We start from the raw sequence: 18,503 nt of genomic DNA on the forward strand, positions 1-18,503 counted from the left end.
TGCAACACATGCTTGTGGCATGATGTGACATGGACAGGGCTGGCTGAGGAGCAAAGGACACTGCTAGGAGTGCACATCCCTACTCCCAGCACGGTGCCACCACTGCTGCCATGCAGCTGACCCTTGCCCAGCCTTCTTACAGCTACTCCCAGGCTTGTGGTGTTGGGGTGATTTAGAGATGTGTGCAGCAGCTCCAGCTGAGCTCACAGGGGACAAGGCAGCCTACAGGATGGCTTTGGGAGTGCCCTGGAAGGATAACATCTGTGCTGCACCACAGTCAGCAGAGCAGCGTATCCAGACAAGCTCTGTAGCTGAGACGTGCCAGGGCTCAGCCCTGTACCTGCCTCTCCAGCCCTGCCAGGGCTGTGGCTCCTGCTGGTAGCTGCCTTTTCTGCAGGAGGACTCCTTTGCACCACAGCTCTATTGCCCCAGAGGCCTCCATTCCCACCTGCAGTCCATGGGCCAAAGCCCCAAAGCCTGTGTCTCGCTCCTTCCAGAGCTCCCAATTCTCTGTTCTGTGCACTCCAGAGCCTTCCTGATCCATGACACAGCCCCAGCCCTTTCTCTCCTCACACCATCCTTCCATCCAACCTCTTTCCTATCCAGGTCTCCTCAGGCCATCCCATCCTGCTGCCCCAGAGCTCCCCTGTCCTGCCACTGCACATCCAGTCCTTTGCTCCAGCACGTTTCTGCTGGTAACATCTCTTGGCCTTTAAAGCAAACAGCATCCAAATGTGTCCTGGGAGCAGCCCCTGGGACATTCCCACCGTGTTCCCTACCTGAAACTATCCCTGAGGAGTGTGAGGAGACCCCAAACCCAGGCCAGGGTCTGTTCTGGCAGTTTGTTGTTAACACATGATCACATTCCTGTACCCAGCAGTGTCCCCAGGAGCTGCTTAATGTAGAATTACAGATGTGTCCTACAGGCCCAGGCACGTTGTCTCACAGGCACACTGTGAGATGCAGCGCTTCAAACATGCTCCTAAAGGGACACCTCTGGTTGTCTTTCCCTGAGAGACAACATGAGCATTGACTCCCTGTCCCCACATCCATCCAGAGCTGACATAGGGCTGCTCAGTATTTCACAAGCTCACTAGCAGGGAAAGCTCTGTGACAGCTTTTTGACTGTCCAGGAGCTGGCACTACGAGGTGTGGGCACTGCTGCTGCTCCCTGAGGTGTGCCATGGGAATAACAAACACAACTGCTTGTGTTAGGTGCATCCTTCATCCTCTGGCTCACTCTAAATTGGGCTGATGCTGTGTCAGGAGCATAAAGAGGAAAATACCACACCATCCTTTCGTTGCACTGTCCCACCTAGACATTACATGCTGCAGTACTGCATTGCACAAGTGAAGGTGTGCAAAAGGGGAGCCTGAAAAGACAGAACTCAGGGGGAAATGACAAGAAATCAATCAATGAGCAATGTAGTGCTGACAGGGGCTGTACCTCCCCTTGCCTCACAGCATGAGAGAGCCACTCAACAGACTGGAAAGCTGTGAAACTGAAAACTGCTTTGTGTTCCCTCACACTACAATAAAGGAGTGAAAATTCTTGGTGGGAGACAGAAAGTTTGACTGGAAGGAGCCCAGAACTAGTCTCACAGTCAGTGTTTCTGCTTCCAGGAGCAATTTTCTTTGCTATTCTTTGCTTTGTTCTTTTAAAAAACACCTTCACAAAGTCCATCTGCTTCACACTGAGACTGTGGAGCTTTGTCCAGCTGATTACTACTCTAATGTCTTGGCTCTGTTTTCACTTGATGTCTTGAAAGTGTCCTCTGAGCACACCTTCTCCCTGGTAAGCAGTGCTCTCCTTGCTTTCCTTTCTCCTACTCAGGAGAGTTTCCCTTTGGCCATTGCTTTGGCTTATTCATGGCCATGTATGTGGACAGCCCCAGGGAAAGGTCCATCTCCATTGACATCATCACCAGAAGCAGCTGAAATGGTGTCAAGTTTGTCAAAGAGAGGCTTTGTGGGAGAGGCTTTGTAACAAAGCATCTGTGCATCCCTGGAGGCCACGTGGCACAACATGCTGAGAGCCATCACAGCTTTGGGAGGGTGCTTGGGGTGGTGGGACCTGCTGGGAGGGACGTTGGGAGGGACCTGCTGGCACCTGGACAGTGATGGTTCCTTTGGGGAGGTGGCAGTGAGCCTGGGTAGGCTGCAGGGACTGGGGAGCAAGGGGAATGGAGTGTGGCTCAGGGACATGGCAGCAACCTTGAGGTACGTAAGGGAACAGCAGGACATGGCAAAGCCTTGGTACAGGAGGTAACCTGGGAATGTGTCAGGGCCACGAGGAACACTGGAGGGGACATGGGGACACAGCACAGCCCTGAGGCATGTGGGAACATGGTGAGGCCCTAACACACGGGGGACATGGCTCAGCCCTGAGGGACACAAGGTCACAATGAGGTCCTGGGATACCCTGGGGACACAGCCCTGAGCTACCTGGGCAACACAGAAATAGGACTCAGCCCTCAGCACACAGGGACATGGCGTAGCCCTGAGGCACACGAGGACATGTGGGCATGGCCTTGAGGCACACAGGGAACTGGGGGACATAGTGGGACCCTGGGGAAAAGGAGGACACAGGGACATTGCAAGGCCCTGAGGCACACAGAGGGCACGGGGACATGATGGAGCCCTGAGGCACACGGAGGCACAGGGACATGGTGGAGCCCTGAGGCACACGAGGACATGTGGGCACGGCCTTGAGGCACATAGGGAACTGGGGGACATAGTGGGGCCCTGGGGCACATGGAGGACACAGGGATATGGTGGAGCCCTGAGCACACAGAAGGCACGGGGACATGGTGGAGCCCTGAGGCACACAGAGGTCACAGGGACATGGTGGAGCCCTGAGCACACGGGGACATGGTGGAGCCCTGAGCACAGGGAGGCACAGGGACATGGCGAGGCCCTGAGGCACATGGAGGCACAGGGACATGGTGGAGCCCTGAGGCACACAAGGACATGGTGGAGCCCTGAGCACACAGAGGTCACAGGGACATGGTGGAGCCCTGAGCACACGGGGACATGGTGGAGCCCTGAGCACAGGGAGGCACAGGGACATGGCGAGGCCCTGAGGCACACAGAGGTCACAGGGACATGGTGGAGCCCTGAGCACACGGGGACATGGTGGAGCCCTGAGCACAGGGAGGCACAGGGACATGGCGAGGCCCTGAGGCACATGGAGGGCACAGGGACATGGTGGAGCCCTGAGGCACACAGAGGGCACGGGGACATGGTGGAGCCCTGAGCACATGAGGGCATGGGGACATGGCGAGGCCCTGAGGCACACAGAGGTCACAGGGACATGGTGGAGCCCTGAGCACACGGGGACATGGTGGAGCCCTGAGCACAGGGAGGCACAGGGACATGGCGAGGCCCTGAGGCACACAGAGGTCACAGGGACATGGTGGAGCCCTGAGGCACACAGAGGGCACGGGGACATGGTGGAGCCCTGAGCACACGGAGGCACAGGGCCATGGTGGAGCCCTGAGACACATGGAGGGCACAGGGACATGGTGGAGCCCTGAGCACACGGGGACATGGTGGAGCCCTGAGCACACGGAGGGCACGGCGCTGACCACAGGCCGCCGCCCGGGCCCCGCCGTGGCTCCCGCCCTCCGTGCCGCGTTGCCATAGTGACGCTGCCCGGCGGGCCCCGCAGCGGCGGGCGGGCGGGAAGGAGGGAATCGGCTCGGCTCGCTTGGGCTCGCCGCGCCCCACCGGCCTAGCGCCCCGGCGGCCGCAGGGCTGTCGCTTTAAGAGCGGCTCGGCCGCGGCCGCCCCCGCCCCCGCCGCGGCCGGAAGGGGGTCGTACTGCCGCGCCGCCGCCGCTCGGTGCCTCAGGTAAGCTCGGGCCGCGCTCGGCCCCACCCCGCCCGTCGCCGCCGCCACCGGGGAGGCGCTGCCCGGGGCGGCGGCTCCTCCCCGCCGGGTGCCCGCGGGCCGGGCCGGCGGCGCGGGGCCGGGGCCGGCGGGGCCGCCGCGCTTCAGCCCCGCGCTCGGGCGCCGCGGGCCGGCCCGCGCAGGTGCGGGGGGAGCCCGCGGCGCCTTTCGCTACAGCCGTCGCGGCTTTGGGCTCCCCCCGGGCGTTGTGCGGGACGGGCGCCCGGGAGGCTCGGCGGGGGCCCTGGGCGCCTGCAGCCCGGCCGCCTCCGCCTCCCGCGGCCCAGGGTGGGCTGTGGGCGCTCGGCGGAGCTGGGGACGGGCCGCTGAGGCAGAGCCGGGACTCCCCACCCCCTTTTGTGCTCGGTTGAAGTTACCGCCAGGAGTTGGCGGCACTTGGCTTCACTCCCTCGCGTGTGCCCGTAAGCTCGTTGAGCGCCGCTCGGGACAGTTCGGTGTTTTGAGGCAGTAAGGCGCAGCGAGGGAGCGTTTTCATTAACGCTGCCAGCAGCTCTAACGGGACTTACTTTGTTCGTGAGGCCTTTTTGCCTGCCATCGCCAGGAGCAAGGCTCCAGCACCGCTCCTGCTTCAGGGCTTCTTCGCAGGTGGAAGGTGACACAGGTTTTGCCTTTCTGTGCTGTGTCGGGTCATCTCTGCCCACTGCCCGCCCTCCCTCCCCTCCCCGGAGCAGGAACTGGCCATCTGGGAGCACTTGGCGACTTTTTGTTGTTCTCTTTCCTTTCCTGCAGCTGGATCATCTTTTGGGTAGCTTCTCTTGCTGCTGAGGGAGTGGAGGTAGGAGTAAGCAGGCAGGAGGGAATAAACTCTGCTGCTCTGGTGTAGAACAGTGTCCTGAGATCATGCTTTTCCTTGCAAGCTCAGGAGTTAGCCCCTCGTGCTGGCTGATGGTTTCATTTGGGGTTTTCCCCTTTATTAAAGCTAAAGCTTTCCATTTTTAGCTCTTAAGCTTGACCTCTGTGTGAAAAGTTTGCTTTTTTAGCTTGTATTTTGCCCTTTTCTGGTTGATACTCTATATTTCAGGGGTTTATTCGTTGGTGTTTCTTCCTTTCTCCTTTTTGTGCTGGCTGCACTGGCTTTCTGTTCTCTGTCTGACTTCTAAATATTCTTTAAAGGGGAAAGGATTGGGAGAAGATCAAATATGAGAATCTGGGACTATTTCATGTTAACTTTTCTAGTGAAGCCTTGTGAGCCAAAGGGGAGGAGGGAAGGAAAGAAAAAGTGATGGAGTTGGACCTCAAGGTGCTGTGCTCTGGGGAAAAGTAGGTAGGATGGAGTGACTCAGACTGTTTCATTTGTATTTCTCTTGTTTTGAGGTTGAAAGATAAACCAAGGTTTTGAGAGGCCTCAGTTTAAAACGTCGAGCTCTTCTTTTTCTCTTCAACTGACTCAGTTGAGAGGGGGGGGAAAAAAAGCAACATTAAACTCTTGAAAAAACCTGCAGCAGTGCTCCAGCAGTGGAGTGTGTGGGCAGAGAGGCCTTGCCTCCCTTCCATCAGCCGTTCCTGCCTTCTCTCTGTGGACCAGAACATTAGAGAGGCTCTGATGTCTGCAGACTCTGTTTGTCTGGGTAATGTGGGCTGTGGAAATCAAAAGGAGCCCTTGTGAATTAGCCACCGTGCTGCTCGTGGCTTGCTCAGCCTGCGGGTTCTGGCCTCTGGTGTATAATTGAGGAAAGTAATTGTGTTTTAAGAAGACTTAAATCTATTACCCAGGTGTGTGCTCGTCCCCTGGGCAGATGTGGGGGGTGTGAGCTTTCTTTTACTGTTGGCAAGTGAGCTGTGGCTGCTTGATGGTCATAGGCTACAGTTTGGAAATTGCAGTGGCTTAAAGTTTCAGGAGCTATCCGTGTGAGACCCTGAGGCTTTTCCCTTTTCCTTCCCTGGGAATTGCCCAGGTGACCCGCCTCCTCCCCCTGAACTGGCTCCTTGCCTTTCCCAGGAGCTTTCATCTCATTCAATCCACTGCCCAGGAAAACTTACACTTGTCACATCTTTCCTGAGCTGGTTTTTTTGCACAGTGACAGGCCTGGCCACAGAGAGCACAGGTCTGTGGTGAGGGATGGGAAGCCAAGAACAACTGGAACTTAGTGACTGAAAAACCCTCCACTTTGCAGTGAAAGATGTTCAAAGCATGTGGCTGTCTATCCAGGCTTGAGGGTAACTCCTTGGACAACGTGTGAGGGGAGATTTGCATCTTCCAATTCTAAATAAGTCATTGAGGAGAAAATTTCATGCAGCCCCCTGAGTCCAAATACTGGGGCTGGAGCCCAAAGGTGAAATGACAGCCAGATTCTGGGTGGCTTTTCTTCAGAGGGGCTACTTGCTGCTGCACTTCTGCACCATCTATTGTGGTTGCTCTTCGCTGTTCTTCTGAAGATGTCCTAAAGTGACTTCAGTTAAGATGTTCCAGAAGTAGTGTCTGGGAGTACTGTGCTTGTGGTGTGTTTCCTGCCCTGCCTTCCCTTTGCTGTGGCTGGTTCCTGGGGAGTTTGGCTGCCTTAAGGGCCTGTGCCCTGGAGGGATCAGCAGTGTTCTGTGAGGAAGCTTTTTGGCTAATGAGTAATGGCCTGGAGTCCTTGTTGACTGGGAGACTGTGCAGAGAGCCCACCCAGGTGATGTACTTGGGGAATGGTACAGCTGTGCTGAGTCTCTCCTCGTGGCAGCTAGGTGTGCTGGGATGCTCTCAGTTTGGAGCACAGGGGAGGCTGGGGCATCCAGGAGGAGGGAGGAATTTGGGAGAGAGGCAGATCTAACAGGGAGTAAATGCTCACTACAGGGCTAATCAGCACAGACAGGATAGCTGCTTCTGTCTGCCATGCCCTGCCTAAATCAACTTGAGGCATTCTCTGGATGAGCCCATGGGTGAAATTTACTGTTTCATTCCCCATATGTCCTGCCATCCCCTTGGACCTTGTGTATCTGCTGGTGTTTGCCAGACATTGCCCGGGCTGCTCTCAAACTGCAGCTGTTTTTGCAGGTTCCCAGTTACTGCAAAGTTGTTTTTACTGTGTTTATTTTAGTGGTTATAAACTGATTTTTAAAAGGAGTTGGAACTAGAGCTGGAGAGGATTTATCTTCTTCCCCTTCATGATTTGGTTGAGAAGCTGCACCATAGGAGACACCAGCTGAGCCCTTCAATATTGCCCCCCTCCCATGCTTTGAATGTTGAGGTTTGTTTTCCTCAGGGATTTGGGGATGAGTGTCCTGTACCTTTATTTTAGCAGTGGACATATGTTTTGGGGGTGTCTGCTCTTAATCTGGTGAAATTAGGAACTTGGCTAGTGAAAAGCTTGAAGGAGACTCGTTTTCTCACAACGTTTAGCCTGAAGGTTTGCAGTCAAACAGAGCTCTGCATTTCTCTTTCTTAAAACCACAGAGAGCAAAAAGCTTCTTCAGGGCAATATTGCAAATTGCTGGGAGGTTCAGGTTGCATTTGGAGCTAGAAGCTGCCACCACTGACCAAAGCAGTTTCACCATGATTCTGTCATCCTGCGTTGTACAGGGCAAAGTCTCTCACACTGAATCTTGTAGTTCACAGAATGGTAGGGGTTGGAAGGGACCTTTAAGAGGTGATCTAGTCCAACCCCTCAAGTAGCTTCAAGAACTATGGCTTGAGGTGTAGGTAATCTTTCTAAAATGTTGTAAGTCACTTTGGTAAAGACACAAGCTGAGGGAGAACCCAGTGTGGTTAACTTGATCCTCTGCTCTCGTGTAATAAACGTGTGTTGCCTTTCCATTCTGGCCTTTTCTTCCTTCTGTTTGTTTCATAACAGTTACTTTTGCAAGTTGAACTGAAAATAGGTGCTGGAAATGGTGAATAATCACTTCACTTGGAATAATCCACGTCTGGGAAGAGCCAAGGGCTCAGTCCTCTTTTGTTACAGACAGGCTGGGGTTTTTTCCCCTCCCTCTTGTGTTCTGTGTTGAACATTAAACACTGATTTCTATGCAAGAATTTTAAGGAAAGTCTTTCAAAGTACTTGAATGACCAACTAGGGGAAGCTGAGAAAGTGTTGCCTGGGAGATGCTGTTGAGAGCAGCTAATGCAGGCTGTGACAGCTTGCATGGGAGAAAGGCAGGGTCAGAGTGGGTCCTTCTGAGAGCTCAGGGAATGCAAATATCGCTGAGTTTGCAGGGTTAGAGTCCTGCTGCTTGTTCTACTCACCACAGTGCTCCTTCTAAAGGAGCAACATGCAGCTGGCCCTGCAGAGATCAACAGAGAGTGTAATCTGGGAATGAAACACTGCACTTCATTTCCCATGCTTTGCAGTGCTTGTGCTCCTCCAGGGTCTTCACTGGGAAGAAAAAGATGTTGCCATGTGGGGATGGAGCACGGGGAGGAGCAGCAAAGGGCTTCAGGATGCTCCTGCAGCATCACCACAAACTTGGGTCAAATTCTGTGATATCCCTTTAAACCATCTCAGGGTGATGCTGGCTTTCCAGGGACCTTAATGTTTGGTTCCCTTACTCCCCTGAAGTGCTCCTGCTGAACTGGTTATTCCTTTAGGTGCATGCCTAGGGCCCAGGTGATAACTGTGGGGAAATGCTGACATGTACCTAGAGCTTTTTCACCATTGTTGCCTGTTTAATGGATGCTGCTTGACTTTGCAGCTTTGAGTTTGTTCTTGCACTCTTCCAGTGCCTGCTTAAAATGTGTTTGCAGGAAAATGTAAGTGCTTCTAGGCTGTGGAGAATGAAAATGTGATGCTCCAGTTAGGTGTTGGCAAAGTGTCCTGCAGTCTGGAGCTGTGTGGGAGGAGAAATGGTTTCTTGGTTGTGTGACCCCAATGGGGAGACGAGCAGCTGGGGTTTAACAAACTGGTTAAAATTATATAGGCCCCCAAACTCTCCAGAGACATCTCTCCTTTCCTAGAAGCTTCCTTTAACAAGCTGATTTCTCAGGCTGATTGCTTGCAGATGAGATCATGCAGTGTGTTTTGCAGGGAAAGAATCTGAACTTAGACTGGTGAGCCAGAAAGTTTTAACACACAAGTCACATGCCCAGCATCCTCATGGCACGTATAAAACACCAGAAACTGCAAAAGCATCCGTCTTCAGGGCAGCTTCGTGCTCCTAGGAGAGCTTTGTGGATGGAAAGACTACCAAGGGATGCTCTCAAGTGCTGGGTCCTGTTGCTTGGACAGCAGCAGAAGATAGCAAGGAAGTATTTCATCTTCCTTCAGGTCTGTTTCTCTCCTTAGTGTGTGTGGTGTTGGGATTAGCCCAAGTGAGGGAAGGCTCTCATCTGCCTTAATTCCAGACGTTTTTCTGCTGGCTTCAGCAAAGGAATTTATGTAGAATTTATGACATTTTTCTTTCTGTTAATGCATGAGAACACTCTGAGCAGGGAGGACTTGATGCTAATGTTCTGCTGCAGAAGAGCCCACCAATCTCTGGCCCCTCTAAAATGGATTCTGTTTTCCATTTCTCTTGAGGGCAGCTGGGTTAAGATGCCCTCACCAGGCCTCCTCTTCCAAAATCACAGCCATCACTCCAGAATGTTGACAATTAAGCAAAGCTGCTTTAAGGTGCTGTTGGGTGGTGTTCCCAAGTGGGAGTGAGCTAAAAATGCTTATTGCCAAGAGCTTTAAAGTACAAGCTGTTCTCACAGGCTGCAGTATGGCACCTTCCTGGTGCCAGCCCTGGCATCTCTGCCTAAAATTGCTTTTTCCAAATCAAGAAGGCATTAGTTATGCAGAAACAGACTGGGGGTGGGGTGATTTTGCTAATATTGATTATGGAAACAGGAGCCCAGGAGTCACTTGTTCCCAATCTCTCTTAAAAGAATTGGCCTGAGACTGGCTGGGGAACATTTCAAATCCCAAACTTGAAATCTGCCAGGTTTTGTGCAGCTCCAAGGCAGGAATGCGTAACACAAGGTGTGTTAAAACCTACTGCTCCACATCCATGTTCTGCCTATAGGGGGATCTCATTCTGTGGGTCACTCCTGGGAGCTTGCTTTCTGAAACAAATAGTTGAGAGTAAATGTTCCAGGTGAGCAGGGGCTTGGTGCTGTTGGTTTTTCCCCTTGTCATGTCTGTTCCATGGGAGTTAATCAGGAGCTCTTTGCAACGCATGACTTCACCCGTGTGTTTTAGAGAGGCAGAAAAATCAAGCACCCAGAGTTGGAGAACACCTATATTCAGGCTCATCAGGTTTCTTTTGGTGGATTTGTGAGCATGTAGTATAATGCAAGGTAAAATATCTGCTTTCTATGTCATGTTCTTTTCTTCCCTGGGTAAAACAGTTGTGCACATAAGTGACTGTGGTTCCGTGCCCTTACCGCTGACCAGTCCCCGGAGCCTTCCTGTAATGAAAAGGGCTGGTAAAACACTTGTTGCTCTGATGGTTTGCAGTGAGGTTGTATATTTTTCCTAGCAGCTCAACCATCTCATTCTTGCTGCTCCCTGCTCCTGGATGAGATCCTGCTGGGCTGTCTGTCCACCTGGAGACGGGCCGACGTTCGTCCCGGGGCTGCTGGCTGGGTCGAGCGGTGTGCACACAGGGGAGGTGACGATCTGTACTCTGAAGAGTGCTGCCTGAACCTTGTTTTGTCCATGAAGCTTCAAGTATGGAGCTGTTGAAACACCAGCCCACTCAAAACTAATGCTTACAGAATGCATGAGCAAGGAATTAAGCTGGGTGGAGTTGTTCCAAAGTTTGGATGTGGGGCCTGTCCGCTCCTCATGCAGCAGCTCTCTGGGTGTTTGCTTGGAAGGGCTCCCGGCGTGGATGATGCTCTCCTGACCTCATTTGACTTTCCTTTCTTGATGTTTGGGTACTGTGCCCAAATCTGTCTGCAGAGCTCTGCAGTGCAGAGCTCCAGTGCCTAATAAACCTGAAGCAAGTCAGGTCCTGTCAAGATATTAGGCAGATAATCGGCTTCTGTGTGCTTTTGGAGGACGGGGGAGAGGGCAGAGCACAAGAGGAGGAACAGACAAAGTAAACAGTTGTGTTTTGTCACCAGGACTGTCCTGTGTCCCGAGTCTGCCAGCTGCAATTTGGAGGCCAGAAGAATAGGGTGGGGTATTTTCTTCCAACCAGATGAATTTATGCACTGAAAATGAGAAGTGAGTTCAGTTTCTCTGGGAATAGCATTTAAGGTGTAAAAACATCCCACCCATCAGCAATGAAGGAGCAAATACACAGAGCCTGCAGAGTATGCTGTGTTTGCAACTCTTTTTCTTGAAGGATGAGGATCTGGCCATGTTTTTGGTGGCATTTACCATTTGGTGGTGGTATCAGAGTTGTCTTAGGGAGATCCGTGCTAGCTGAGTGTCAGGTTTTGTTGTCCATCTCTGTTCCTGCTGTTATTTCACTTGTGCTCATTTGCTTCTGCCTGTCAAAAAGCAGAAAAAAACCCTCAAACCAAACCCAAGAGCAGAAATAGCTGGAGTACCAGTGTTCTCCAGTATGAATGTCAGCCTAGAATGAGCCTTTTCCACTCAGCTCAGGCCGTTTGTGCTGTTCCTGACGAGCTGTCACATCTTTGTGCTGGGTAACGCGATCGCCCCGGAATGTTTATCTTTCACTTCTGTGTTTCTAGTGGAGCTGAGCTGGGGGTGCTTGTGAGAACATGTGCAGTACGAGCCTCCCAACACCATGTTATTGTTTGGGATGAGGTCTTGGCTGTGTGTGCTGTGATTCAGCTGCTGAAGATACCAAATCAGCAGGCTAGCAGAGCTAACCATGCAGGCAGCTCCCTCGCTGTTTCCCTGGTCAGGGGTTCCAAAGCTGTAAGTAAATCCCATGGACTTTGTTTTTAAGTGCTTGTGTTTTGCATTTGTCTGGTTTGTGATAGATACTATTGAAATAACCCAGCTTCCCAAAGTGTCTTTCCTCTTTCCATCAGTTTGATGCCATCCATCCATCTACACATAAGCTAGCAGTAACCTTAACTTTACTTCCATGTTTTAGAACAACTTATATGGACTTTGCTCTGAGAAAATGAGCTTTGGTGGCCAGGGCTTTGTGCCAATACCATGCATTGGTCCTGGCAGTGCCCTGGGCACACAGCTGGGAAGAACAGCACTGATGCCAGCTTCTCTGGTGATCAGTGACCCTCTTTCATCTTGATGTCTGCTACTGCTTCCCATCACCCTCCACACAGAGCAGCTCATGTAGACATGCTGCTTTCTTCCCAAGAACTGAACCCACCAGTGATTAGATGTGGTTCAGTCTCTGCTGCAGCATTTTTTGGCCTCCTCCCAGCACTGGAAGGACACCAAATAGCAGCAGTGCTTCTGAGACCTCCCTAGAGTAAAGACTAGAGCGGGAAATGATTTTTCTAGTTGCTTCTAATGTCTTGAGAGTTATTTGCTGTCTTGTTTTTAACCTATATTCTTGGAGTAATTGCAGGCTTTTGTATTTGAATGCATAGCTGGAGTTCAATGCCAAACAGAAAGCTGTTATGGTTGGTGGGGGTTAATTTGTGCAAGGACAGTCTGATGCAATATACTGACCCTGTTTGAGTCCCATGCAGTACATTGAGGCATGGGTACTGGTACTCCAGTATCCCTGCCAGTACAGAATTAGCCCTGGTTGTGTCAGTGCTGCCATCTCTGCTAACCAGGCTTTTCACAGAGTCTAGAAAGATCTCTGCAGAAAAACTTGATGTGCCTTTCGTACAACTCTTGGCAAAGATTATTCTGCCTCTTCTCATTTGCTATCACAGAATGATGGAAGTACTGGTTGGAAAGGACATCTGGAGGGCTTCAGCCTGACTTCCTGCTTGAAGTGGGACTTTCTCCAGCATGTGATCAGCTCAGCCCTGGCTCTGTCTGGCCAAGTCTTGAAAATGTCCAGGGATGGAGCAGCGTACCATGCCGGATCAGCTTTTGTTTGCTTTTGCTTGGGTTGTACCTAGTGACCAACCTTATAGTGTGGGTTGTACATTTAGGGTTGGATTACCTCATTCTGCAGGTTTAAAAACATTTAAGTGAACTGTTGGGAAATGTCCCAGTAGGGCTAATACTGTAATGTGGAATGGATCCCAATCCTTCTGTCTTTTTCATGCTAGCATGGGAAATATGAGCAGGGCCTAGTGCTGTTTCTGCAGGAACAGGCAGGGATCCCATCAGGTGGATTCCATATTTGCTCAGGGTTTTACAGGTGAATCACAGAATCTCAAGGGCTGGAAGGGACCTGCAAAGCTCATCCCTGCCAGAGCAGCACCACCTAGAGCAGGGCACACAGGGACTCATCCAGCTGGGTTGGGATGTCTCCAGAGAAGGAGCCTCCACAGCCCATCTGGGCAGCCCCTGCCAGGGCTCCCTCACCTCAACAGGGAACAAATTCTTCCTTGTGTTGCTTTGCAACCTCTCACGTTCCAGTTTATACCTTTTGCCCCTTTTCCTATCATTGAAGTAGTGCTTACAGGACATGTCTTAGTGTTGGAATTGGCACATGGGTGTTTTTCCCCTGGGTGTTAGCTGTGGTGTTTGCCCAGATACAGCTGTGCTGTCAGGAGCTGCAGGATGAGCATCCTCTGCCTGGGGCAGGGTGTGGGATGGGTGCTGGCAGCTGTATGCTGAGGCCACACATACACAAGGCATGCAATTGCCTTTTATCTACCCTCCTCAGCCCCTTGCAATGGGAGGAGAGGCTTTTCCCCAGAGCCTGCTGCATTTCTTTCAGAGAAACTACAGTAGGTCATGAGCTGAGGGTGCCTACTGGAGTGCACATCCAAGTTGCCAACCATGAGGCTGAGTATTAATGGCAGCAGAACAGCTCTGTGCAACTGAGAAGTAAAGTTGCCTTCAGAAATCCTGCAAGCTCCTGGACACAGTGGGTGTCCATGAATGGCACATAGGCCAGACCAGAGGCCTGCTGCTGTGGCTGGGCTGGGCTGGATTTCTTCAGACAAAACTCTGGATTGCAACACCCTGATGCTGACTTAGGCCAGGAGGCCTTGCTTGGAAGGAAATGGCTGAGATGCAGGGAGCTGCTGAGGAGGTGGAAGCTTCCCTAGGCAACACCTTGTTGCTAGACTCAAATCTGGCTGCATCCCTGGATTCTGCATCCCTCATGTAATGGGAGATTCAGAAACTATGTGCATGGTTCACTGGCACTGAAAATGAGAGCTGCTGTGGGCTGGTTGTGATTGCTGCTTGGCACTGCCTTCTGCTCTGGAGGTTCACAATGTATTCCTCTTAGAGTGCAAACCAGTCATTGTGGTGTGGAGCAAGCAGCAATGTCCTTAGATGGGGCATGAATTCTTACTGGTGCTGTGCAGGGGGTACACTGCCTGTCTCAACTGCACACCCTGGAGCATGCTCCTGCCTTTTGTTTCCATGCCAAAGCTAGTGAAAAGGGCTGGGAGCAGGAGCTTCTGCAGTCTTGTGGTTATTTGAAGGTGGCAGTCCCTGCTGAAGGAATTGCAGAAATGTGGTGACTCCTGTTGGCAGCTGCTCTCTGCATGCTGCCTTCAGACCAAAGGGCACAGGTCAGCTTTGGGGTCGGATGGCTGGAGGGTCCTGGAGCCAACAGCTGTACAGGGCTTCAAGGATGTCAGCTCCAGGCTGCTTTGGCTGACATCACTTTGGCTTTTACCACCACTTCTCCCATGCACCACCTACTTTTGCAGGGGCTGTAGTGACATTGCTGCCAGAGCTCTGTCTCTTTGGTGGTTCAGTTGGTTCTGTGTCCCTTGCTGAGAACAGAACTGCTAGTGCATGTGCATGTCCCATGTGCTGTTTGTTCCTTCTTGCTGAAGCTTATGGCCAGCTTTGGCTTTCTGCTCGTATCCTTTGTGTCTCTGGAGTAAAATCTGCAGTGAAGGAAGCTGATTAGCTTTCTCTGAGCTAGGTTTGTAATTAATACTCAGGCCTTGGTCTCCTCAGGTCCCCACACAGCAGGTAGTTCTTGGGGTGAAATATGGCAAGACACATTCACCTGGGAAACTTCTGGGAGAGAGGAACAGATTTGAGGACATATCACTGCAGGTGAGGTAGGGCTTGGTCCCCAGCAGTGCAGGGATCTGTGCAGCTCTGCTTGTCAGAACTCCCCTTACACCAACTTCCTTGCATGGGCAGAGGGCAGAAAGAACTGTCCTGCTGCAGGGGTGGGTGAGAAACACCAGAAGGACAATGCTCAGGACATTAGATAATATCTAGTGCTTCAAGAAGAAAGGTCAGCTTTGAAACAGCCCTTGTGCCTGCTGAATACATCAAGTGCTTCCAGGTGTCAAAAGCCCAGAGCAGAGGCACATGGGAATTGAGCCCTTCTGTGGAGCAGCAGTGATTCTAATCTGCAGTCCTTGCAGAGGAGAGCAGGGCAGGGAGGCTGGACACGTCTGCTTGGGCTGGTCACGGTGTCCAGGGATAGGGAGGGATGTCTGTTTGCAGCTAATGGTTTTCTTTGTCCCTTTCTTACAATTGTGTCAGCAATGATGACCAGGGAGAGTGTTTACAAGTGTGTCCTTGCTGAGTGCTGCTCTGTGCCAGGAGTTGACTCCTTGTCTGGATGATATGTTCACTGGGGCTTTGTCATTATTACAACTAAAGTTAGATTGATCTCACTCCCCTTGTTGTGACCTGGGGATAAAAGTGCTACTCTCCTTCTCTCTCTTCTCATCCCCACCTTTGAGGCAGCCCATGATGTAGCTGCTGGAGACCATGTTGCTTAAAAGAATGGGCAAGTGGGAGACTCCTTCTGTTTGGAGCTTTCCTGGTGGTATTAAAGCTCTGGGAGATTTTCAGGGTTGGGGAGTTGTTGTTTTCCTCCATTGCCACCATCCCAGCCATTCTCATCCCCAAGTGAGGGAGCTGCAGTGACAAAGCAGTGCTGAAACCTCCTCTGCTCCCCTGTCCCAGCAGGACAGGGCTTCACTGAGCACTTGCCTGTGTGTCCAGATACAATCAGCTTGGCTCAGCTGCAGAACTTCTGTCTGTTAGGGGCACAAGATAGATCTGTCCCCTGGCTGGAGCAGAGGTTGTGCTTTTTATTGTGTGTGATGTAAGAAATCACTGAGCTACAAAGGAGACCAAACTGCTGTTGTATTTGTCCTGGTGAGGACTCATCTTTCTTCAGAGCAGGAAAGGCTTCCTCAGCATGGGATGAGTGGGCTGTAGTGGGGGGTGAGTGCTCTCCTTGTGCCCCATTGTGTCTTACACCAGGGCTTTGTCCCACGTCAGGTATCTGTATGTGCCATCACATGCTGTATCTTGTCAGCTGAGCCACCTTCTGTTACAGCAGAGTAACTCTAGTCAGCACCTTGTATGTAAGGGTGGTTTGTCAGTATTTCTCAAAGGATGTCACACACACATCCCAAACTTGCCTTCCCCACCATGCCAAGCTCTGCACTGCTTCCCTTCTCCCAGGTTTATGGCTGGCAGTGGATTTCTTTGCAGGGGAAGGATGATACCAGCAGAGCTAGGCTGAGAGATGCTTCAGCTGGGGTAGAGTGGGAGTGGTTGTGCTCTTACACTGCGGGTAAGGACAGGAGGGGGCTGTGGGATGTAAACAGAGCACTTTCACAGCAGGCTTCTGTGTTGCATCACAGGTTCCTGGAAAGGTGAAGGCAGGAGCTGGCTTTCACCACTTCTCACTGGAAGAAGAAAAAGCTTGAGTGTTGCACAGGTCCAGTGTCTGTAGTTGGACTGCCTTTGCTCTTCAGCTCCTTTGCCCTTGCTTAACCAAAGGCCACTAAGGTCACGTCCTGGTGCTGTCTGATAAGACACTGGTGCTTACTGGGATGCTGGAGATCTGCTGTGGCCTTCTCAGATAAAGGCAGGCAGAGGTAGCTGGGCTAGATGAGGTGACTGGAAGGCAAGCAGCACCAGGACCATGCAGCAGAGCCACTGCAGAAAGTCAGGTGATCTGGTGGTACAGGACAAGCCTGTCAGGAAAAGCTTTCTCAGGCACTGTTCTAACTTGTGTTTTCCTTATTGTCACTTGCATGTGTGTCTCCATCTTGCTGTTGGTAACTGGGGCAGTTCTCTGGCCACCGGTCACAGGGCTGGTGCATGTCTCTCAATCCCATTGCAGATGTTAAGGTTGTGTAGCTTTTCTTCAAGAGCCATGTGCTTGGTACACAGGAAGAATCTGCTCATGTGTTCAAGGCCATCAGTCTGTCCTGAGCTGTTTGTCTACTTGCCTTCAACTTAATGTCAACATGCCCATTGATAGTGGTTATTTACCTCTCCCAGTGCCCCCCATCAGGCAGTGGAGAACAACTTCATGCCCAAGGCACCTTGATGCCCTCTGCAAACAGCTCACCAGTCCATCACCCATGAATTCCAGATTTCTGCTGTGCTGCTCAGCACAGGGGGTTGTTTTTAAACACTGGAAGGAAAAAAAAGCCAGTGTTTAGGGCTGTTGAAACACTTTCAAGGCAGCATTTTGTGAGACCAACTCTTATCCCTTCTTAGAATGCTTTTGGAATACTTGTGGGGTTCATGATACCAAATAGGCACCTTAAAGAGGCCAAATTGTCCTGTGTTGGCATAAACAAGCTTTTGTGTCTAAATTAGTATATGGAATTTAGTATCTGCTAATGGGTCTTCATCTGTTTATTGGACTGATCTTTTCCCAAGCCAAACACAATCTGTTGGAGAAGCTATAAAACAGCCAGCCCTGGCCTGAGCTGGTTCTGCTCCCACACCATTTGGAAACCTGCTAGTGCTGCAGAAAGCTGTTCTGTGCAAAACCAAAACAGGGTCTGTTGATGTTATTTCTGGTCCTTTGAGATGATGACTTACTGGTCACATGTGCTGCTGTGAGGTCATTAGGAAGTCTCTCAAATACACAGTTTGAGAACCGATGATGCTATGGCAGAAGTATGCTCCCTCTGCATATTGAGATGCAAAAACCTCTCTGAAGTACTTCAGTTTGTAATAGCTCTGAGTGGGATCTGTTATTGTGCATATCTGGGCTCATGCCAGTGAAGGAAAGGGCAGTTTTCTGCCTTGCTTTAGCCCTAGGTCTATGAGTGAATGTATAGCTGGGATGGAGTTACATTTCAGAGGGCATCCAGCAGAGAGCTTATTTCTGTGTTGAAGTGCTGGAGGCAACAGTGAGTCTGTCTGCAAGATCAGCACTTTTCCAGCAGTGCTTTGTGACTCCACAGCACTGTCCTTGCCCAGGGAAGGGAGCTCTTGAATTTGTCTGCAAGTTGGACTGTTGTTCTTCCTGATGCTGTGGGGGAACAGGGACTGGCCTCTAGTCCCTTACTGTTGTTTCTGTGATGTGCATCTGCTTTGATGCTTTTATTGATGTCCCTCCCAGACTCCCTGTTCCAGAGGTGCCTTCTGTCACAAACTGCCCTGTGTCCTCCAAAGGGAACTGTTTTGCTCCCAGCTTACTCCAAGGGCCTGTCTCCAGCTTGGTCTCTGTGCATCACTATGCTGACAGGGCAGGCATCCTTATTTTGGCAGGAGAGTGCCTTGTGTTACCTGAATCAGTAACACACTCTTGGAGCAGAGCAGGAAGAGGTGTCATATCCTTCCACCTCCACCTTGCCACTACTGGTTGTATGTTTCTCAACCATGTGTGAGCCTCAGGGATTATCCTGTGCCTCTGAGCTGATTAACACATTCAAACATGGAAAAAATACCCAAGGGAGGAGGGGAAAGTAAGTGTTTTCTGTCCTT

General features: G+C 51.4%; 1 protein-coding gene across 4 annotated transcripts in view; it reads left to right on the forward strand.

Moving 5' to 3' along the window:
• Positions 1-3,726: 3,726 nt before the first annotated feature.
• Positions 3,727-18,503, forward strand: part of LOC104556171 (discoidin domain-containing receptor 2) — a 61,933-nt gene continuing 47,156 nt past the window's right edge. For 2 of the 4 annotated variants that reach the window (XM_062011823.1, XM_062011827.1), the window contains exon 1: positions 3,727-3,852. The gene's annotated coding sequence lies outside the window, so the exon portion shown is untranslated. Of the gene's footprint in view, positions 3,853-4,260; positions 4,314-4,404; positions 4,505-18,503 lie in introns of those variants that run through there. The other 2 variants (XM_062011826.1, XM_062011824.1) reach the window with 2 other exon arrangements.

Source organism: Colius striatus, chromosome 19, assembly GCF_028858725.1.
Source record: "Colius striatus isolate bColStr4 chromosome 19, bColStr4.1.hap1, whole genome shotgun sequence".
In the NCBI taxonomy this organism is placed as follows: Eukaryota; Metazoa; Chordata; class Aves; order Coliiformes; family Coliidae; genus Colius; species Colius striatus.